The 22600-nt window shown below is 37.9% G+C and overlaps 1 protein-coding gene across 1 annotated transcript in view; it reads left to right on the top strand.

The window, feature by feature from the left end:
- The window catches only part of SDK2 (sidekick cell adhesion molecule 2), a 426366-nt gene that overhangs the window by 84263 nt on the left and 319503 nt on the right, over positions 1 to 22600 (top strand).

The following is a 22600-nucleotide window of genomic DNA, read 5'->3' as shown; positions in this document are numbered from 1 at the left end:
AAAAAAAGAGGGACCATCTTTTTGTCAGAGACTGACAGAAAAGAGGAGAGTATAGAAAATGACCATGTCAAAGGTAAGAAATGGGAGGAGTTCACAATGAATGGCCTCTAACTGAAAAGTTAAATAAGAGGCAGTTGAGAGATGGAAGGAGCAAAAGGAAGAGGAAGTTTTGAGGAGATATGAGAAGGTTTGAAATAGCTTAAGTGGGAAATCAGACAGGGAATCAATTAGGGAGTAATCAAAAGATGTCTTTGTTTCAGTAAGGGTTTAGTAAAGATTGCATAATATGATTTGTAATATACTCAGCATGTTTGTGAGATTTCCTCTAGCTTTGTTCAATGGCTAGTGACTGGGAACAGAGGAGGAAGACCCTGGGAACACTATAAGGCTGAAGTTAAATGGTAAGAACAGGGCATGGGATTTAAGAGCAGAGAGCAGTGTAGAGTTAAAATGGCTAACTATTGAGTTAAAGCTGGAGTGGGCAAAGTGAAGTCAGAATGCCCACCATGTGTTAGAGTCATTTCAGATTCCTAGATAGTTGAAAAATCAGACTATAATTATTCATGAGTCTATAGGCTCATAGATTTGGGACTAGAAGGAATTTCAGTACATTGTTGTTTGTCTTTCATTCTTGAAGAGGACATATAATATCTCAGGAGTGTAATATCTTGACTTGCAGGTGAATTGGATTTAAACGAGTCAGGGCTGTGCAAAGCCTCACTCTCTCCTCCAGAATCATCAGAGTCCAAGTCTCAAGACATCGGTCAAGACAACTGGCAATCTAACCATACTCCATTGATTATAATCCCTTCATTTTTCAGATAAGAAAACTGAGATCCAGAAGAAGTTAAACAACTTATCCAGGGTCACATAATGTAGTAAATGGTAAAAATGAGATTTTAACTCAGGTCTTCTGTGTCCAAAGTCTATACCCTTTCCATTAGACTAAGTTACCTTCCTATTCATTTTACATTTTGCAAAAGGACAAACTATAGGATTCTTTTAACTGGCAGGCCTCCCTAGGATATTTAAAGTAGGAATCAGTTGACAAAAAAATGGATTTGGCCATACCTTTGTACGAATACATCTGTTACATAAATTGAAGTGTCTCTGGCTAAATATCAACCCAGCTTGCTGGTAGCCATGTTTCTCCCCGAGAGTGGGCCAGTGTCCAAGCTTTCCTGCCAGGATTTTCTCTGGCACTAAGGCTGGGAGTTCCTTGCAAGCAAGAATAGAATAGACTCCCTCTTCTTTTCTTCCTCCTTTTCTCTCCCTCATATCAGTGTATGCTTCAAAGTTTTATTCTTCCTTTTCTCCTTTCCTGGGGCTCCAAGCCTCAAAGCAAGGATTTAAGGAAGCAATTATTCTTTGAGTCTCTTATCCCAGAAGAGTCGTGTTTTCCTAAAGTCCATGAGACATTATAATATTAGAATGAAGTCAAAAGACTTAAAAAAAAAAAAAGAAGATAACATATCTACTATAAAAAACAATTCTCTTGGAAAACATTTAAGAATCAGCAGATTCTAAACAGCTAAGAAAAGTATAACCAAAATAAAACAAGGACATAAAATTTCTAGAAGTCAAAAGAACCTTCAACTTTGTAACTAACTCCAACCCTTTCCAGATTTATTTGTGGCCTTTTCTTCTTCCTGTATCTGCTCCTGAGAACCGTCTCCCTCAACTTATCAAGCAGCATTCCTTATCTCACTCTGAGAAACATTTCTTTATGCTCATTTGCTTCTCAATAGTTGTTGTTCTCTCATCAATATGCCTGATTTTTTTAAGAGGCCGAAACAGATGAAATAAATAATAATACAGAGAGATAGGCAATGAGAACATAGGAGCAAATGAAAGGTTTAAAAGGAGTCAACTTTGGGAAAAGGGGTACTGTTGGACCTTTTTTGAGCATGGACCTTCATCAACCTCTGATATCCCCTAGTGGCTTCAGGAGGTAGAGCTGAGGGCTGCCCTGTTTGAACTTTTTTGAGAATACTAACAGTGACATTCATGGGTTGATTTAGTGGAGTTTAGAATTTGAGACTCTTGGTCCAGTTCACGTAGTATAAGATGGAAAGGTAGTGGCTGGGAATTCTCAATGGCTCTGTGATGTTGACCTCAACGACCAAAACAACAGACATATAAATAAGTTCATTGGACCATAGATTTAAAACTAGAAGGGATGTTAGAGATCTTCTATTTTAACCGTCTCATTTTACAAATGAGGAAACAGAGGCACAAAAAATTAAGGTGATTTGCTCATGATCACATAGGTAATAATGAACAAATACAGGACTAAATCTTTGGTACTATGATTCTAAATCTTTATCCTTTTCCACAATTACAGAGTCTTCTTCCTACAGTCATTCTGTTTCTAACTTACATTAGCACATAGAAGAGAAATTCTTATTCTTTTTGTATCAAGAACTTCTTTGGCATTCTAGTTAAAACCATGGACCCCTTCTCAGAATAATGAGTGTTGCCTAAATTCACAACTAAGGGAAATGCTAAATTTATATTAGATATCAGTGAAAATAAAATGTAATTTTTTTTTCTAATTAACGTTCACAACCCTCCTGGAATCTATCCATGGTTCCCATTGGGGCCCATGGACCCCAAGTTAAGAACCTCTTATATAATGCATAGTGCCCTTTTGTTTGGCAGCAGCAGCCAATTAATTATATCTTCAGAAAACTTCTCATCCCTTCTTTCCCCTCTCTCAAGACTTCCTTTTTCTTCTTTACTCTCTCTTTTGTTTTTTTATGATCTATGCCCAAGCTAAACTGAAGAGTACCAAAGTAAGTGGGGCTGGAAGGGCAGGACCTTTATTCCTGCCCATTCTATACCAGGCCTGTTATTGTCTCACTTTCATGGCCTCCAACCACAGTGAACTTTCCAGGTCAAAAATAACTTTCAAAGCCCTTGCTGTGGCTTTGTTGGGTGGGTTTGTTGCTATGGAATAATGTTTCCCAAGTTCCAGGAAGAGGAGGGACTATGTTAAGTAGAAAGCTGAGAGTAGGGAAGGATGTGGGTTCTGGAGGTATATACTCAATACACTTTTCTACTGTGTCCATGTACAAAAGCAAGTCAAATATGGAATGTGTTGAGTAAGTTAGTTTACCAAAGATGTACTTTTCTAGATTGTTCCTCTGGCATTTAATAGTGAGTCATTAGGATCTTAAGCTTCCTTGATATACACCTCTCCTAATTTTACTGGAGACAGAACACACTTTTCCCAGATAGAAACTTGTATTCCTTTAACTTAATGAAAAGACAGATTTGGGATTCCTGGGGACTCCTACAGTAGGGCTGTTGAGATAGCATCACAAAAATATAAGTGGGAGAAGCTCAGCTCTCTGGGCCTTTCTGACACATAGATGAAAATAGTCCCAGAAAAACCAACGATGAAAACATCTGAGAAGAAACAGAAGAAGGAAAGAAAAAAGTTTCATTTTGAAAAGACACATTCAGTACATACTATACAAAAGATGGCTAGAATCGGAACTCAAAGTAAGGAAGCCATTACAAGCAAAACAAAGGTGGAACAGAAGTACACAGAGCAGTTTCTCTAGGAAATCTACCAGGAACTCCCAAAACCAAGTCAAAAGCTAGAAAAATTAGGGAAAGAAGAAGAGCTAGCATAATCCCCACATATAGATCGGAAGCTAAGAAGTATTCTGAACAGGAGCATCACACCTAGTGATAAATTCAGTAATTGGGTACCTGAAGCCAAATTTTGAACCTGACTTATAAGAACATAATTTAGGGAAAAACTAATCTCCTTAGGTCACAGAGAAAGGGGAGAGGGCCTGGCCTGGTCATGTGCTTCTCAGACAACTATAGACCATTCAGTACCTGAGCATGAACACCAGGAGAGCTGGACAAGATGCTGATCTTCAGCATCTAACTTGGCCCTGTGAAAGTACAATGGAGTATGGATTCAGCTCCTGATTGAGGATCTTGCAAAGTTAAGGAGGGAAAAAAACTAGCAGAAGCCTGAACCTATAGTGACTTATCAGGAAAATGAGGTAGAAGTCAAAGACTGAGACAGAAGGCTGGGGCTTTATACCAAACACCTAGTTCAGATTACTAGTGATAGTATCATTTTTACTACACTGAGAACTGAGCCAAACAAGGCCCACATATCCCTTCCAAGAAAGCCAGAGTGAACCATCTTGAGCACAAAATCTCAAGCCAAGAACTTGAGGCTAAAGAGATTAAACTAAAATTTAAATATTTTTAAAATTTAGTTTGATTTTCATTAAATTCCCCCTGGGGTTAAATGACTTGCCCAGGGTCACACAACTAGGAAGTGTTAAGTGTCTGAGGCCAGATTTGAATTCAGGTCCTCCTGACTTCAGGGCTGGTGCTTTAGCCACTGTGCCACTTAGTTGCTCCTTAAATATTTTTAAAAATAAAATGAGAACACCTCATTTAATTGATATAGATAGTAGAAAACTTTCCCCAAACAGTAGATTCCATGAAAAATAGAATGGCGCAAACAGAATTCATTAACTCTATGAGGTAATAGGAAATAGAGTCTTCACTCTATTTAAATCAAAAGATTTTAAAAAGAAGATAAAATATATATACTATCAAAAACAATTAACTTGGAAAACAAATAGAGAGATCATTTAAGTATCATCAGATGCTAAGAAAACCTAAATTAAAAAAAAAAGCCTGGATATCAAACTTCAAGAAACCAAAAAAGAAAATTACTTAGATCTCTTAGAACCAGAGGGCAAAATGGAAAATAGCAAGAAACTACTAGTAAATCAATTCCCAAACTGAATACATTCGGAAATATCACAGTCAAAATCCAAAGCTGACAAACTGAAAAATATTGTGAATAACAAAGATAAAAGAATTCAAATACCAAAGACCACAGACAGGGTTGTTCAAGGCTTGATATCAACTCTATTTAAAGAGAGGATATTTTAGAATATAAAATCCCAAAAGCTAAAGAAGAGTGTACAAAGAATGTAATAGGAACAGTAGATATCTCATGATCTCATTCTTATCTGTAACAGAAAAAGGATGCTTGAACACACATACACACACATTTGGTGCAGAAATACATTATACTTTAATATAGATGGGAATAGGGGAAGGAGTGAATTAGAAGAATGGAATTGGGGAGAAATAATCACAAACAAATTAATTTAAAATTTGAAGATTGATTCTAAAAGATGAATAAAATGAGAGAAATTGAATAAGAACCAGAAATTGAAGAATAGGCTTAGTGAAGCATGGAAGGACAGAGGAATAGACTATTCTAATTACAAATTATTAGTGCTTATCCTTCTTTTGTTATTGTTGGTGGTGGTTTTTGTTTTAGTTTTTTTTTTTTTTATAAAGAGGGATCTGAAAGGAAATAGGGGGAAAAATAAGAGAATCTAATGTAGGTAAATATACAATTAACAGTCAAAACAGTCAAGTGAATGTGGGTGGGATAAACTCATCCATAAAACTATATTATTCTACAAAGCAGTAATCATCAAATCAATTTGGTACTGGTTAAAAATAGAAGAGACGATCAATGGAATGGATTAAGCACACAAGATCCAGAAACAATGGAGCACTGTAAACCCAAGAACTCCCAATTACTGAGGTAAGGACTCACTATTAGACAAACAATAGGGGGGAAATTGTAAAGCAGTCTAGAAGAAATTAGGCTTAGATCCATATCTCACACCATATACTATAATGAGTTCCAAATGGACATATCTGACTTAGATCTGAAAGATCACATCATTAACAGATTAGAGGAGAATGGAAGGAGATATCCTTTACAGTTATGGATAGTGGAAGAGTTTTTGACCAAACAAAACATAGGGAAGATCGCAGTGGATAAAATGAACAATTTTGGTTACATTCAATTGAAAAATGTTTATACATAATTTGCTAGAGCTGTAAATTAGTCCAAACATTCTGGAAAGTAATTTGAAACTACTTCAAAAATAACTAAATTGAATGTACCTGTCTATTGACTAGCAATACCAATATACTATGTATTCTCCAAAAACTGAAATAGATATACAAAATATGGAAGCAAAACAGATGTGTGTCATTTGGAAAATGGATAAGTTCTGGTAGATAGATATAATGAAATATTATTGAGCAGTGAGAAATGACTTAAGGGACCATTGCAAGAAACCAAGGAAGATTTGAATGATGCAGTAAAGTGAGCTGAAGGGAGTAAATTATGTTTAAAACAGTGACCAAAGAATTTCAAAAGAAAACAACTTTGAAAGGCTTGAGAATTCTAATCAGTGCAGTGACCAATTTTGTTATTGCTGTTCCATCATTTCAGTTGCATCTGAACTCATTTGTAGTTTTCTTAGCAAAAATACTGGAGTTGTTTGCTTTTTCCTTTTCCAGCTCTAGGAAACTGAGGTAAATAGGGTAAGTGACTTGCCCAGGATCACAACTAGTAAGTGTCTGAGGCCAGATATGAACTCAGAGAGACTCCAATTATGCTTCCCATTTTATTGGCAGAGAGATGCTAGACTTCCCATCTAGCAGAAAAAGATATACATTGCCATGCATTATCATCACAAATTTGTTTTGTTTGACTATCCTTTTGTTACAGGGAGAGGCTTTTATGTGGTGGGGCAGGAAAAGTAAAGTTGGTGGAGGAGCTGAATGAGGGGGTAGTAATAACAATACCAAAAAGGAAAAAGAGGAAAGAAAAAAGCATCAACCATTAAAAAAAAAAAAAAAACAGCAGAGGAGACCAGAGAGAAACTCAGAATGGGTCATAGATAAGCAAAGCTATGTTGTCACTAACCTGTTAAATTTAATTTATATTAAAAGCTTTAAGCTGTCTGTAGTGGTTTTGTGATTTCATGTACAATGCCATTCTCTGGCTACCTTTGTGTATAGAAATGTTTACATTAGTTGCTGGTGATATTACAATCCATACTAAAACAAGTTCATTTTTAAAATAAATAAAAGTATGCCACAAAGAAAAAGACACAGATAGCAGGCTTAAAAGTAATTGCGTAGACAACCTCTCTTCTATTTCTAACTTGTCTTTGTTTTCAGAGGGCTCTGCCTCTAGACTGGAGCTGCTCCAAGTGAACACTTGGCACTCTCTTAGCTTAGTGAGAAAAGAAGATCAGAAAAGGGAATTGAGGACAAAGAGAGAGTGTGTATACGTTTTTCAATAGGGAGAGTTTCTGTTCATAAACTATTTGTAAAAACCGTTAAGAATTTTGAATATAGGTACTAGATATCAGGTTTGAGATGGAGGCCAGTTAAACAATTTACTACAGTACAACAGTGCTGTGACCTGTGGGTTTGGATTCTGTGTTGTTTTGTGTGACACTGCCATGATATAGCGTCAAGACCTATGGACCTGAATTCAAATTCTGGCTTTCCTATTTACTTTTCCAAGTTAACTAAACTGGGGGCTCAGTTTCTTCTTTTGTCAAATGATAGGGCTGAACTAGATCAAGGATTCTTAACCTGGGGTGCATTTTTTATATTTATTATATTTTATATTAATTTGATAAATATTTCAGTATAATTTATTTCCTTTTGCATTCCTGTGTATTTTGTTTTGTGAATTAAGAAAATTATTTTAAAAGAGATTCCATAGGTTTTACCAGACTGCTAAAGGGGTTGATCATTGAAGGTTAAGAGCCTTTGCATTAGGTGATCTCTAAGATTTCTTCCAGTTAAATCCCTACACTCTCAGTAATCTTTGCCCAACTGTAGGGGCTGACTCATTGGTCTCACTTGCCTAGGCCCGCCCTGGACTATACAACTCTGGTAGCTAGCCTACTTCATTCATAAAACTCTGCTTTTATGTGACATTTAACAAAAGCATAAAAATTAAGTGCCAAACTACTCCCTTGAAGCTACATTTTACACTTTCACAAATGTTTTCTGAGGTAAGCTCAGGGAGATTAGAGTGGAGATGGAAAACTAAGGGAGATTTTGTTTTCTGGTATCAAGGTAGAGAGAGGGAAGCCTCATTTTCTATTGTTTTTCTTGTTTTTTCTCTGTCTCCATCTCCAAATCTCTGACTCTCTAAGTCTGTCTGTCGGTCTCTATGTCTTTCTCTCTCTTTCCCCCTCCCCAATCACCCACTCTTTGGGTGATATTTTCCACCTGGGCTATGTACCTGCTTCTGCTTGTTTTGAGGGACTTTAGTAGGGAGCTTTGGCCCCAGAGCAAGAATGAGGTGATCATAAAGTTTTCCCTCTGTCAATATCTAATATAAAATCAAATTAGGCTCTGGTAGCACTGGTAACAAACCCAGCTCTGAAAGTCCAGAATTTCATCTGACAACTTTCATATGACAAGTGTGACCTAGAATGCTACTTCTTTGAGGCAGGGGTTATGTCTGGGAAGGAAAAAAAAGAATAAAGGAAAGAAGGAAGGAAGGAAGGAAGGAAGGAATGAAGGAAGGAAGGAAGGAAGGAAGGAAGGAAGGAAGGAAGGAAGGAAGGAAGAGAAAGGAAGGAAGGAGGGAAAGGAAGGAAGGAAGAAAGGAAGAGAGGGAAGAAAGAAGGAAGAAGAGAGGGAGTGTGGTAAGGAAGAAAAAAGAAAAGGTAGAAGAGAAAAAAAGAAGAGAGGGAGGAAGAAAGCAAGGAAAAGAAAGAAGGGAAGAAGGGAAAGGAGAGAATAAGGGAAACTATCTCAGGCATTGACTGACTAGATGGGTGAACTTAGGACAAATTCTTTTCAGGTTCAGTTTTCTCATCTATAGAATAGAGCTTTGTTAAACAAGCTGTACCTAATTTCATTAGGTTGTTTTGATGTTAAGAAGCAATAACAGATGTGAAAATACTTTTTAAAAGTTTGACACATTATGCAAATTATTAACTATTATTGGTATTACCATTAGTGATTTTGCCTTGGAATAAGCACCTGGAATTTCTCTCCATTCTCTCTCTTTCTGGGCACCAGCATTGTTCATTCAGGTATGCTCTGTAATGGCACTTATTTCATTCTCAGAGAGTTAATTTCTCTACCATATGTTTAACAATAATGAGAAACAGTCTTTTAGCAATTTCTTCATAAGAACCTGGTCATGAATTCACCATCAGGCAGGTCTTTTTCGTGCCTGACCTGCATCATTCTTGCTGTGGCAGCAATAGCATTTGCTTAGTGAAATTCAAAAACAATGGCATCATCTCCCTTCCATATTTAGATATGGGGACTGTGCTGGGACTGAGGTTCCCTGCTTTTGCGTTGTTGGGAAAGGACAGGTGGTTAGAAAAGCAAGGGGTCTCTACCTGGGAGAAAGAAGAGCTGTTTCTGGAGCCAGGATTGGCCAGGCTGTTGATGTCACAACCACAATAGGCCAAGTCTAGCTTTTAATTTTTTGCCTTAGACTCTGGGGAGACTGTGTGATGAAGTAGAAAGCATGGTGGATTTGAATCCATTTAATACCTGTGTTACTTGGGGCAAATGAATTCATCTCTATAGACTTCAGGTTCTTCAGCTATGAATAAGATGGACAGAGATGATCTCCAAAATTCACTATGGATTCATGGATCACTATGGAATTTGTAAGTCTTAGAGACTAAGACTTAGAGACCTGCTATCAAATGAGTGAAAAGGAGGAAAGTCAGGGAGAACCCTGGGGCTCTGCACAATCAAGAATCCTGGCACTTTCTATAAAAGTTGAGGGGGAGGGGTCCTCTTTTAGCAAAGAGAAAAGTTCTCCAGTAAGGCAATAAGATATATCATCTAAGATTTAGCCAGACCTGACCTTTCTGAAGCTAGCAAGAGAGGAGGAATAAAGGTAAATTATCCTCATTTGTATTTCTAACAATAAATTTCCCTTATTTAGTTCCATTATAAAATTAAAGTTATATGCCTAGAGAAAACAAATTTGGTCACCATATATAAATTTTTTAAATCATGCCTTTAAAATAATGTGCTAAAGGGAATAATGATGATTTTTTCCAATTAAATATCAGTTGGATTTCTGTTTAGTCATTTTTCAGTCATTTCCAACTTTTCATGACTCTTTGGGGGAGGAGGGGTTGGCAAAGATTCAGGGATAATTTGCTATTTCCTTATCCAGATCATTTTACAGATGAGGAAATTGAGGCAAATAGGATGAAATGGCTTTTCTGGTTCACACAGGTAATAAGTGTCTGAGGCCAGATTTGAATCTTCAGGAAAATTAATCTTCCTGTCCCCAGTCCTGGTACTCTACTAGCAACCCTATGAATCAGGATAACATCTGGATATTTAATTTCAGTAGGATAGAGAACTCTTTCTATAAAAACAAATCAGTACCTTCTCTCCAATTTATAGTTTTAGAGTTGCTTGGTAAATTGAGAAATTAAGTACTTTTCCCATGCTCACACATCAAGTATGTATGCATATATGTGTGGCACTACAAGCCAGGCCCTGCTGGATGTGAGATCAGATCTTTGCCCAAAAAACATCTCCCAAAGCATAAATGACATTACTGAAAATTTCTAAATGACATGACATTATGTAATGTTAAATGACATTATTAAAATGTATATTATTTTATGCATTTATGCATTATGTATATATATATACATACATATAATATATAAATGTATAAACATATTTGTAAGAGGCAGCTAGGTAGATAGCATGGACTGAGAATCAGGAATTCTCATTTTCCTGAATTCAAATTTTTCTTCAGACATTATTAGCTTCACTTCAAGTCACTTCACTCTGTTTACCTCAGTTTCCTCATCTGTAAAATGAGTTGCAGAAACAAAGAGCAAACCATTCCAGTATCTTTCCCAAGGAAATCCCAAATGGAGTCATGAAGAATCAGACAAGCTCCAAAAATTGACTTAAGTGAAAAATCTTTGATTCTTTCTGATCCACAGGAGAAGGAAATCATCCTGTGGAGTTGTCTGATTGCTTAAATGCAATCAGCAGAGAGGGTATATGCATTTGCTGTTTTCTTTCTCTCTGACTTCAATAAACTGTCTCTAAGCAAAGGAAATGTTATTTTTTTAAAAACTGGGAAGATGCTGTTGTAACATACAGTGAGCAGAACGAGGAGAGCAAGTTACACATTATCCACAACCATGAGTCAGTCATGGAATCAAGAAAGCCAGCCCGTGTTCAAGGCCCACCTCTTTCAGTCCTGACTGTTGTGGCACTGGACACGTCTCTGCTATCTAAGAAATTCCTGAAGGCTGCAAATTTCAGAGAAGGGACCAGTGATCTTCATTAGTAAAGTTTCTTCACTGAAGACTTCCATATACCATTGAAGTCACATTTCCTATCTTAAAAAAAAAAAATTAACAGGAAAAATCTTGCTGATATCTCAATTTTTTTTCATATTTTATCAAATAGGTTAAACTTGGAATGTGAATACTCTAAAAGGTGTTTATTGATTTATTTGTTAAGAAAAGGCCTCCACTTGTTATTGATCCCTTCTGGGTAAGTCTGGTGGACCCTTCTCAGAATATTGTTTGAAAGTACATATAATCAGAGGATTGTGAAGGAAATCAAAAATGTATTTTTTTCCTCTCCAGGTTCACAGACCCCCTTAATGTTTATACATGGACCCCAAGTTCAGAACCTCTACTTTGGAAAGAACCTGGGTATTTATGAGCAAAAATTAAGGTGTGCCTTTCATATGTGTCAGATGTTATTAAAAAAACCACTCTCCTAACTTATCCTTTTCCAAGTATGACTTCTTTGGGGTAGCTTTTGTTTTACAGCTGGCCCTTAGAGCCAGAACTATTCAAATCGGAAGTAATCCAAGTCTCTTCTAAAAGCCCTGAGATTTCCCTGATGCTCCCTGGGGCCATCTCTCTAGGAGGGTTGTCTCCCTTGCTTCCCCCATAATGGGAGGGTGAACTCATCCCCGGTCTTTCTCTGGTCTCCTTGTAGGGGCCTTTTTATGTGATCTGATGCTTTAATATTCCATATCTCCTCAGATGTTTGGAGTCTGCAGCATTTCAGTGCCGTGTTTGCTTTTTATTAAAGAGAAGGGATCTCCTCTGCAGAATATTAAGTGGCCCAGGCAGCTTTGGGAAGTAGTGCTGTTAATCCAGCGACAGCTGCTGCTTATTCCATCTTGGTGACTGCCGGCTCTGCTCAACCTGTCCCACCCCCACAGCCCAGCCCTGGTCCTCTGGGACTGAGGAATACAGGGGAGGAGGCTCATTTATGCAAATTCCCTTCAGCTAGCCAGCCTCATTCTAGAATTCTAAAAAACAATTTAAGGTACCAGAAAGGCCATGTAGGGCAACTTTCTCATTTTCAATGAGGTATTGGGGTCCATGGTCACACAGCTAGTTTGTAGAAAAACCAGTGTGACCTTGGACAATTCACTTGAGGAGCATGAACTGGATTATCTCCATAGTCTATCTAATTGCTAATGAATATGGACCCACCAACCCAATCTTGATGGATTCATCAGTTACTCTCTGCAAATGCCATACTCATTTCTGCCTTGGTTTCTCTACCTAAAATGCTTTTCCCCTATCCTGCCTATCTAAATAAAACCTATCATCCTTCAAAGTCAAACTCAAGATTCCTTTCCTTCACAAAGCCTTCCCTGACTAGTGTCAATCCCTAATGGTCTTTCTTGTCTCTGAGCAAAAATAAAGGCAAGTTAGTTTAATAACTCTTTGGACATATGCCATTTTGTTCTTCAAAATAGTTGGATCAGTTCACAATTCCACCAACAATTTTCCCCCTCCAACATTTGTTCTTTCCTCTTCAATCCTTTTGGCCAATGTGATAAATGTAAAATGATATCTCAAGGTTGTTTTAATTTGCATTTCTCTAATCAAAAATGATTTAGAACCAATCCTCAAGGAGTTTATATTCTGATGGTGAAGATAATATACATAAATCAGAACATGCAAAGTAAAGAAAATACAATCTTGAGATGGAACGGTATCAGTAGCTGGGGGACCAGGAAAAGCCTCCAGGTAGAGTTGACTAGACAGGTCACAAAAGAAATATCTAGGAACCCTGTAGATTTGCATGAAATCTAGTGCTTGATATATTATTTCAATATGCAATGACTTCATAGGTTAATAGGTTTAAAGCTGGTTAGTCTTAGAATCCAGTTTCCTCATTTTATATTTAAGATATATATTTTATTCAGATATATGTTATTAATTAATAAAAATTATTATTAATTATTATTAAGATATATGTTTTATTCAGATATAGATTTTATTTTAATATATTTATATTAAGATAATATATTTTATTCAAAGGTATTAAATAATTAGCTCAAGGTCACATAATGTCAAAGTCATGATTTCAACCTTGATCTTCTGATTTCAAATTCAGCACATCCCATTGTATCATCTTTACCTGCATATACATTTATAACATGAGATATGATATCATCTCTCAAGTAGATTGTGTTGAATAGGATGTTAAACTTCTACTTCTTTTGAAAACCTCCCTCTACTCCTCCCTCTGCCAACAACAACAAAAAAAGGAACTGGTTCATTCTTGTCTATGTCCCCTGTGCCTATCTGGTATATAGTAGGTGTTTAATAAATGTTGTTAGATGGATGGGTGAATGCCTCCTATCTATCAAAGTCCTGAGCACAGAGTAATATGTAAGAATAGTTTACTGGCTAAGACTACCAGGACTACCAGAATGGCTAATACCAGGGCATAATTCACATTTCCTTCTTCCTCCCCAGACCTGTTTATTTAATGAGTCCATAAATAGAGACTTCCAGATCTCAATGGAGAGAGAGGATACAGAAAAAAGAGAAACAAAAGCCCTGCCCTTTGGTTGCTCAGTTTATCTAAGAAACCTCAGAGGCAGCATGTCATAGTGCCAAATAATGGTGACTTGGGTGGGGTTAACTAGGAAGGCTTTTTTGGAGGGGGGTAAATTTTGATCCGGGATTTGAAGACCTTGCTATCCCTAGACAGGAGAGAGAGAGAAGCAAAAAGGCATTCAGGAAACAGGGAATGACAAGAAAGTAGGCTTTCCAGCTTGATTAGAGCAAATTAGCTGTGATAATGAGATGTGAGGGGCAAGGGAGCATTGTTATAAAGAACTCAAGTCATTTTTATGTGTTTCCCAACACTTGAGGCAGGCTCAAATTCTAAGAAATTAAGAACCAAAGCTAGAGGTTTGTTTTCTAGGGGGAATGGGAGGCATAAGAAGTATAATAAAACATTTCTGTATTCTAGACAAATTTAGAAAATTATACTTGTTTGTGACTGTCCATCTGAAGCTTTGAATTAATAAATTCATGACAAAGCATTTTAATAATAACTAGTTTTTCTATAAGGTTTGCAAAGTGATTGCAAATATCTCATTTTATTTTCACAACCACCCCTGGGAAATAGGTACTATTACTATTATCTCCATTTTTTTGTTGTTGTTCAGTCTCTCATTTGGAGTTTTCTGGGCAAACATACTGAAGTGGTTTGCCATTTCCTTCTCCAGCTTATTTTACAGATGAGGCAACTGAAGTAAACAGGGTAAAGTGGCTTACCTAGGGTCATGTAGCTAATAAAGTCTCTGAAGCCAGATTTGAAAGAAAAGGAATCTTTCTGACTCCAAGACCAGCATAGCTGTCCATCTTACAGATGAGGCAGACAGCAGTTAAGGGAATCGCTCAGGATCACATAAGAAGGAAATAGCTGAAGCAGAATCTGAACTCAGCTCTTCCTGACTCCAGATCCAGTATTCTGCCTACTGAATCACCTAGCTGCCATAGTAAAGTGTTTGCTATATGCTATATACTATGCCAAATAGTGGAGATTTTTTTTAAGGGGTGGGGAGGGGAACAAAGATACTTCTTGCCCTCAAAGAGCCCACAAAGACAGACATCTAACTTGATTCAATCAAGATTCCAGTGAGAGAGAAGAAAGAGTTTAGTCGAATCACAGAAGTTAGAGAGAAAATGGCTTAATACTAGGGAGTGAATTGGAACAAGGCAACTGGACTTTCTTAAAATAGTGACAGGGGGTATACTGGTACCACATAGGATAATGAGGCCCTGGGAGGCTCTAGGACATGCTGTGGTGTGAATGGCTTTAGAGGAGTTAGATAGAGAATAGGAAGGGAAATTGAACTTCCTTTGACTTCATATACATATCCACAGGTAAGTAGGTACATAGAGAGATGAATGAATGGATTCTCCCTGGATAGATGCTTGATAAATAGATAGGTAGGTAGGTGGGAAGATAGGTAGGTAGGATAGGATAGATAGATAGATAGATAGATAGATAGATAGATAGATAGATAGATAGATAGATAGATGATAGATAGATTGAGAGAGAGATAGATAGATAGATACTGCATGCTGTGGAGCATAGTGAATAAAATACAGTTTTTAGACTTGATTTTTCAGCTGGATTCAGGAAGGCCTGGGTTAAATTTTCAACTGACACTTCTTAGCAATGTGGCCAGGTCATTTAATTAACCTTCTAAAGTCCAGGCAACTATGAAGATCTGTCTATTAAATTATAGACAAATTGAGATTAGCCCGGGGCAAAGGAATTCTATATACCTTTGAAATCACACAGATAATTGACACATGCCATTTAACCACACACTACCATTGATTGTACACTATGAGTTGTGTCTTTTCTTTTCTTGTCTTTGAAAGGCTAAAGGTAAGGACTCTTGATTTAGAGATCCCCTAGAGGCGCTGAGCATTGGTGGAAAGAGTGTACTTATACCTTCAGGGTAAATGAAGCAAGAACGTGGAAGGGAACTGATGGTGAGCCTATCCCTAAATGATGATGGGATTGAAGGATAGACTAGCGAGAATTCAGTGATAGTCAGCACAGTTAATTGATCATTACCCACTTTGAGGATTATCTATGTCCTATTTTATATGTTGTTCAGCTAGGTTCCATCAACTAGGAAGAAGTTAGGACTGGAGGCCTGGGGTACAGTGTCTCTGAGGGGTTATGATTTTGATTTTATTCCAGAAAATGCTTTGGATTTGGGGATTACCTGCTGCTGTGAATTATCTGTGCTTAAATACCCTTTTATTACTGAAGTGAATGGAAGTAACAGTATCATAACCCCAGGACTGATTGCCTTAATGGCAGGGAGAGAATTGGTCTGCCCAAGGCCCTGACCAAGACTTGAATTCAAGCATTTTAGTGGTATTTTTCTGGAGTCAAGTGGCTAACTTAGCACTTAAGGCCTGTGGGTCTGCCATGTGTCTCCTAATACATGTATGTTCAGATATGTGTGCATCTTCCTAGTCCCCCTACCTGCTCTGATTTCAAGTATGTGCCAGGTCTCCTCCAAGCTGCCTTAACACCAGGCAATTATATCTCAAATATGTTGCACAAATGAATAATAAAAACAAAGGAAAATTACTCTCTTTATTGAAACTCATTTTATGAATAAAACAATTATTCTGGTAATTGAAAAAATGTGTCATTAAATTAAATGCTGTGGTTCCTATTAAAATTTTAGTGCGTTTTTGCTGCTGCTGGCTAGAGACTGGTAATTATAGTCGAGAGTTTCGCTTTCTCTTTATTGTTTTTTAATCTCTCTGTGCCACAGCTCACCAACGATATTTTATATCAGAGAGATTTAAAACTGTGCTCTAGACGTGGGAGGGGAAAGCTAGCAGGGGGTGAGGAGCAGGGGGAAGGAGAAAATAGGGGGAAAACTGCATCAACATCTGCTTCTGACATTTGGTTGACTGTCACCCTGCTGGCCGACAGAGTTTGGTTCCTTAGCTCATCCATCAGGCTGGTAGCAGCCAATCGAAGGGCTCAGAATCCCATGCCCTTCCCACCCCCATCCTCATTTGAAAGTGGAGAAGAGAGCCTAGATTTTTGTCTCTGTTCCAGCTTTGATGGTAAGAAAAGGGTATCTTTGCATCAACCAACTCTTGAAAACTCTGCCTTTTGAAATAAAACTACACATATTAAGTACCTACTATGTTCAGAGTGCTGTATTAGGTTTACATAGGATACTGTTTCTGCCCTCATGAAGCTCACTGGCAAGTTCAAGAAGTACTATGATTACAGTAAACTATGAAATATATAAAGTCAGGAGGAAAATAAACCAACTTTTGACCCAAAGAGAGATTTTGAAAGATTTAGTGATGTCAGGGGTGAGAGACAACAGTGCGTTTTGTAGAGCGAGAAGAGTCATAAAATATAGCCAGATTTGATCAAGTCAACTGCAACTACATTCAAGTGAGTTATTACTTGTAAAGCATTTAGCACAGCTCCTCATACATAAAAGGTTCTTAATAAATGCTTCTTTCCCCTTTCTTCTCTACAAGTTGTGGCTGATGATGTGGCTCTTTCAGGCCAAAGACTTCTCTAGATGTTGTTAATTGATAATAATAGCTAGCACTTACATAGTGGCTTACAAAGTGCTTTTTGTAGATTATTAAATAATCTATGAAAATAAAATAGGTAAGTTAAAAATCTTAACTCACAACAAGTCTGCAGGGTACATGCTATTATTAGTCCTATTTTTATAGATGAGGAAACTGAGGCAGTAAGTTTTTGTCTGGGTTCACACAACTATTAAGTATCCAAGGCAGAATTCAAACCCAGGTCTTTCTTAACCAAGATCAGTACTTTATCCACTATATTCCAAAGCTGCCAACAAGGGAACCCTATATCAACTGTGAGTAATATAATGCCATACAGTATTTCTCATTAGGTGTTCAATGATGCCCAACAATTGGGAAGGGATGGAAATGTGGAGTTATTCTCAGTCAAGAGCTTGAGTGGTTTTTGCAATGGTGTAGCAGGCCTGGCCCCATTTCATTAACCTTCCAAAGAAGGAAACAGCACTATAGAATCTTGAAAACACCTTAGAGGTCACCTCCACCTAAACTTTTTCTACTCATGAACCCTTTTCACCTGAGAAATTTTTGTGTGATCCTGGGCATTTAATTATATGAAATAGGTTTTTTTTAAATCTAACATTTATTGATAATTAGCCATAATTTGGGACTCCCACATTCAATTATGAAGCTCCAGATAGGGCTGTGAACCACAGTTTAAGAATCTGGGATTCTAGTCCAATTCCATTATTTCAAAGTTGGGGAAACTGAGACCTAGCAAAATGAAATCACTTGCCCAAGAGTCAGTGTCCAAATCAGATCTAGAACCAGTGTTCTGGCCTCTGCTCAGTGTTGCATTGCCTCCTCTGTTATTTGCAAGACGTTCTCTCCTTTGTCTAATTTAAATTCTGAGAGTCTCCCAAGAGACAAGCTTTGGGTAGTTCTTTTCCTCACTCCCCCTTCTCTCCAGACATTTTTCTGACCAGCTTCCTGGTTCTCCCCCTCCCATCTGGGCACTGCTTTTGTGCAGCTGGGGCTGTCAGTTACAGAACTAGCTCAGTTCCATGCCTCCTTGCCCCTCCAAACAAGTAGCTTGGTGATGTCCAGCTCATTCTAATTATCTTTTTTTTATGATGAGCCATCTAGATGGGGTCAGTTCTTCATTCTGACATAATTGAGCTATTACCTCACCAGGGCAAGAGGTTAAAGGAGGGGATATGGGAGAACCCCTTTCTCTCCCTGGAGAATTGACACCTAGCAGAGAAAATTAAGTACCATTAACCTTGAAGCTGTGTGGGCTCTGAATCCACTAGCTCTCTGAATCCTTATCTCTCCAGGACCATAGACAGGGCCATGTAGAAAGAGCTAAAGCTCTACCAGTCCTATTCACAGCTGGGGCAACCTATCCTGTGATTCAACAAGTACCATTGGTCTTAGAAAAAGAGAAGTAAGAGTTTGTTTATGGATGAATGGAGACAGGGAAATACAGGGTAGCACATGTACTCCAATGGAAATATAGGTATAGAATTTAAAGTTAGAGGAGATCAGAGCACCTGAATTCAAAACTCAACTCTATTATTTCACATATATGTTATTTTGGGGAAATCATTTAACTCCTGCACAACTTAATTAGTTATTCTTCCATAAAAGTAGTGAGTTAGACAGTTGAATCTGCAGCAGGTTACATGCAAGCCAACATCAGAGGTTTCCAGGTTATTTTGATCAGCAACAAATAACAAGAGTACTTGATTTTCAGTCAGGAGTTCTGAAGGTTGTCCACCATTACCTTGACCTTGGGTAAGGTCAAAATGAGAGTAGCCCTACTTACCTTATCTACTTCAAAGGGCTTTCATGAAGATTGAATTTCAAAATATATATGTACCATGCTCTATTCTTATTAAGTGCTATATAGATCAATAATTGAAAAATTTTTGTTATTGTTAGCACTGTCTCTTGAAAGAGGTTGATTTTCCTTAACTGAAATCCTGATTATATTATTCCCCTACTCAGTAAACCCCAATGGCTCCCTATTGCTCTCTAGGATAAAATTAGAAAGACCTCAGTTTGGCTTTTGAAACCCTTCAGAAATTGGCCCCAAGCTACCTTTGTAGCCTCATTATAGATTATACCCCTTCCGGCAGTCTAGACAAACTGGCATTCTTCCTTACATATGTCACTCCATTTCTAGTCTTTGCATTGGCTTCTCCCCATGCCTGGAATGCATTCCCCATTCACATCCACCTAGTAAAATCTATTGCTTACCACAAGCCTTAGCTCAAACACCATCTACATCAAACCCTTTCCCCAAAATGCTGATGCCTTCCCTTCCTCATATCTTAATATTTATTTTTAATCTATTCTTATATGTGTACATATCGTCTCCCCGATCAAATGGAAACTGTGAAAACCAAAATTATTATATTTTTGTCATTGCAAACGAACAAATGCCGGACCTAGCAATCGATACATACTTATTGGTTACATGATTAGGGGGCATGCCGGAATCTCAGACTGGAAAAGATGGACTCCCTTCATTGGGCAGATAGGTGGCTTAGTGGATAGACTGCTGGATGCAGAGTCAGGAAGACATCTTCCTGAATTCAAATCTGACCTCAGGTATTTATTAACTCTGTGACCCTGGACAAATCATTTAACCCTGCTTACCTTGATTTCTTCATCTATAAAATGAGTTGGAGAAGGAGATGGCAAACCACTCCAGTATCTCTCCCAGGAAAACCCCAAATTAATTGAAATGCCCAAATAACAGCAATGGAAAGCTTCACAGGAAAGGAGAAAAACCATTATAAGAAGACTATAAGACTTCTGAAACTAGAGGTCATTTCTTATTCACTGTTGTGTACCCCATAATAATTAATTCAGTGCATAGCAAATAATGGTGAGAGAGTAACAATAAATATTTGTTAAACAAATAAATGAATGAAGCCTCTTACACTTTTCAGAATACTTGCTAAACCCTTGTTCTAAGATAACTAGATGGCACAGTGGATTTGAGTTCTGGGCCTGGAATAGACCTGAATTCAATTGTGGCCTCTGACATGTAATAGCTATGTGACCCTGGGTGTGTCAATCAGGATAAATCAATCCAGTTGCTTTTTTTTAGGTGCCTGTGGTCCAAGACAAACCTTGTAGTGTAAGAATTGAATAAGTAATAGTGATTATACTACTAATTATTCTCATTTACATATTGAGTTTGCATTGTATGGTAGACAGATAGCTAATCTTGTCAAGAAAATAGGTTCAACTATATTGGATTACTTGCTGTCTAAGAGATGAGGGAGGAGAGGAGGGAGAAAATTTGGAACAAAGGTTTTGCAAATGTGAATGGTGAAAACTGTCTTTGCATGTATTTGGAAAAATAAAAAGCTATTATAAAAAATTTAAAAAGAAAATGGGTTCATGTCCTATTCTCTATTAGGTACTAATTCTGTGATCATAGTCAAGTCATTTAAATCTCTCCACCTCCTAGGTCCCAGGAAATACTTTTAAATTTAAATCTCTTTACATTTAAATCTCTCCACCTCCTAGGTCCCAGGAAAGACTAAAGATGCAAAAGAGTTGCAGTTTCCATTGAGACAGTCCCCAGCATTTATGAAATCTTGGGTATATTTGGTTCCTCAATCCCAAGATAAATTATATAGTGTTTTTAGCATAATAATTTTATTCCTCCAATAACCCTGTGAGACAGCAGTTTATGTATTACTATATTCATTTTAAAGATGAGAAAACCAAGGACCAATGTGATTGTGACTTATCCAAAGTCAAATGAGAAGAAATAGAATTTGAAACCAGGTCCCTTGACTAGGGGTCAAATATCTTTGCACTGGATCACCAGATAGGTGAAGCCAAAAGTGGCTCCAGGGGTTCCATATAGAGCAGCAGTAGGTGAGCAGAATTATTCAGCCCTACTGTTTGCTCTACACTCTATTAATGACTCATTATCTAGATGGGTTTCCTGGTTTAAATAATCTCCAGCAGCTCTGGGAAATTATAATAGAACAATCTATAACTCTTTATTTTTAGCTGTGAACCCCTAGCCAGAGAAAGAGCTCTGGCAAAACACTTCAGTGTCAAATTTATTTCTCTCTTAAATCTATTTTCTTCTCTTCTCCATGGGTGCTCCCCCTCAGTTACCTCTTTCCAACTGAAATCCAAACAAGTACACCCAGACTAGCAAATGCCTATGGTTAACACTGTTTTTAAAGACAAAATGAATGTTCAAAACAAAGAAAGGTAAATAGACTTTTCCCATGCCCAGAGGAAAAGGTTTCAGGCTCCCATGAGGGTTCTCAAAAGGGAGAAAAGAGATCCAGAATTACCACCTTGGGATCTGTATATCCTGAGGAAAAGGGTTGAGTTTCAGCAACATAGCATCTGTCCTAACACTCTCTTGTTCTTGATTGGCCCCCATAGTCTCTTTCTTAGAGTTCTGGCCCCACTTCATGTGGCAGCTGCCTTTTTTGCTTTTCCAGCTTCATGCAGCTTCCAGGGACTCTCATCATTTGAGAGTTCTCCATCTCTGGGTATTTTATAAGTTGCTCCTTGGGAGCTGGATTCCTTCTAGAGTATGATTTCTTCAGGACTGAATCAAATTGTTTTTTAAAGGTCATTCTAGGGAGTGGCTAATCTTTGTTCATTGAGGGAAGTGTCTCCTGTTCTAATTCACTCTAGGGAGTTGTTCTTAACTCATAAAGGGATCTGCTACCATAGTGACATTTTTATGGTTAGTTTAACACTTCCTTATCAGACTCTTTTTAGTGATTAGGTCTTCCTTATGCAAAAACCTACTCTTATACAGGTTTAACCAGGATGGGATCCTGGGGAGATCACTACCTGTTTTCATCTAAGTCAGGAAAGCCTACCTAAGGGAAATGGGATTTCAGGAACTGCCAAATGTCTCTCTCACTATCCCCTTACCATCATTGACAGCTATGTCGCAGGAAGTCTCTGGCTCCTGATCCTGTCAGCTTAGAGATTCCTAAAGAATGAAGATACCTTGCTGGGTTTTATTTTTTCTCTTTCAGGATCTTATTCCTTTATCAGACTGTGGCAGCACTAGGGACTGTGTCCCTGGCGCCCGCTTGCTTCTACAAACAATGGGAAGGCCGATTCTGTCAGTAGTGGCTAAAGTCCTTGATGTGTCTCTTTAGGAGTCAAATGGGGTCATTACTGAAACCTACAGGTGATGAGCAAGAGAGAGCTGTCTGCTGCTGCCGATAACGGCTCACTGGCTGCTTAAGCCTTTAATTGAGGCCAAGAGGAGGCAACACAGAAGCTTAAGAAGCAGATGGTGGCCCAATCCCTGGAAAGGGAGGGGCTTAGATAGATGAAGACTAGGGCTCTTGGGCCTT

This window comes from Sminthopsis crassicaudata, chromosome 4, assembly GCF_048593235.1.
Source record: "Sminthopsis crassicaudata isolate SCR6 chromosome 4, ASM4859323v1, whole genome shotgun sequence".
NCBI classification, from domain to species: domain Eukaryota; kingdom Metazoa; phylum Chordata; class Mammalia; order Dasyuromorphia; family Dasyuridae; genus Sminthopsis; species Sminthopsis crassicaudata.
This window is presented reverse-complemented; position numbering and strand designations above follow the sequence as displayed.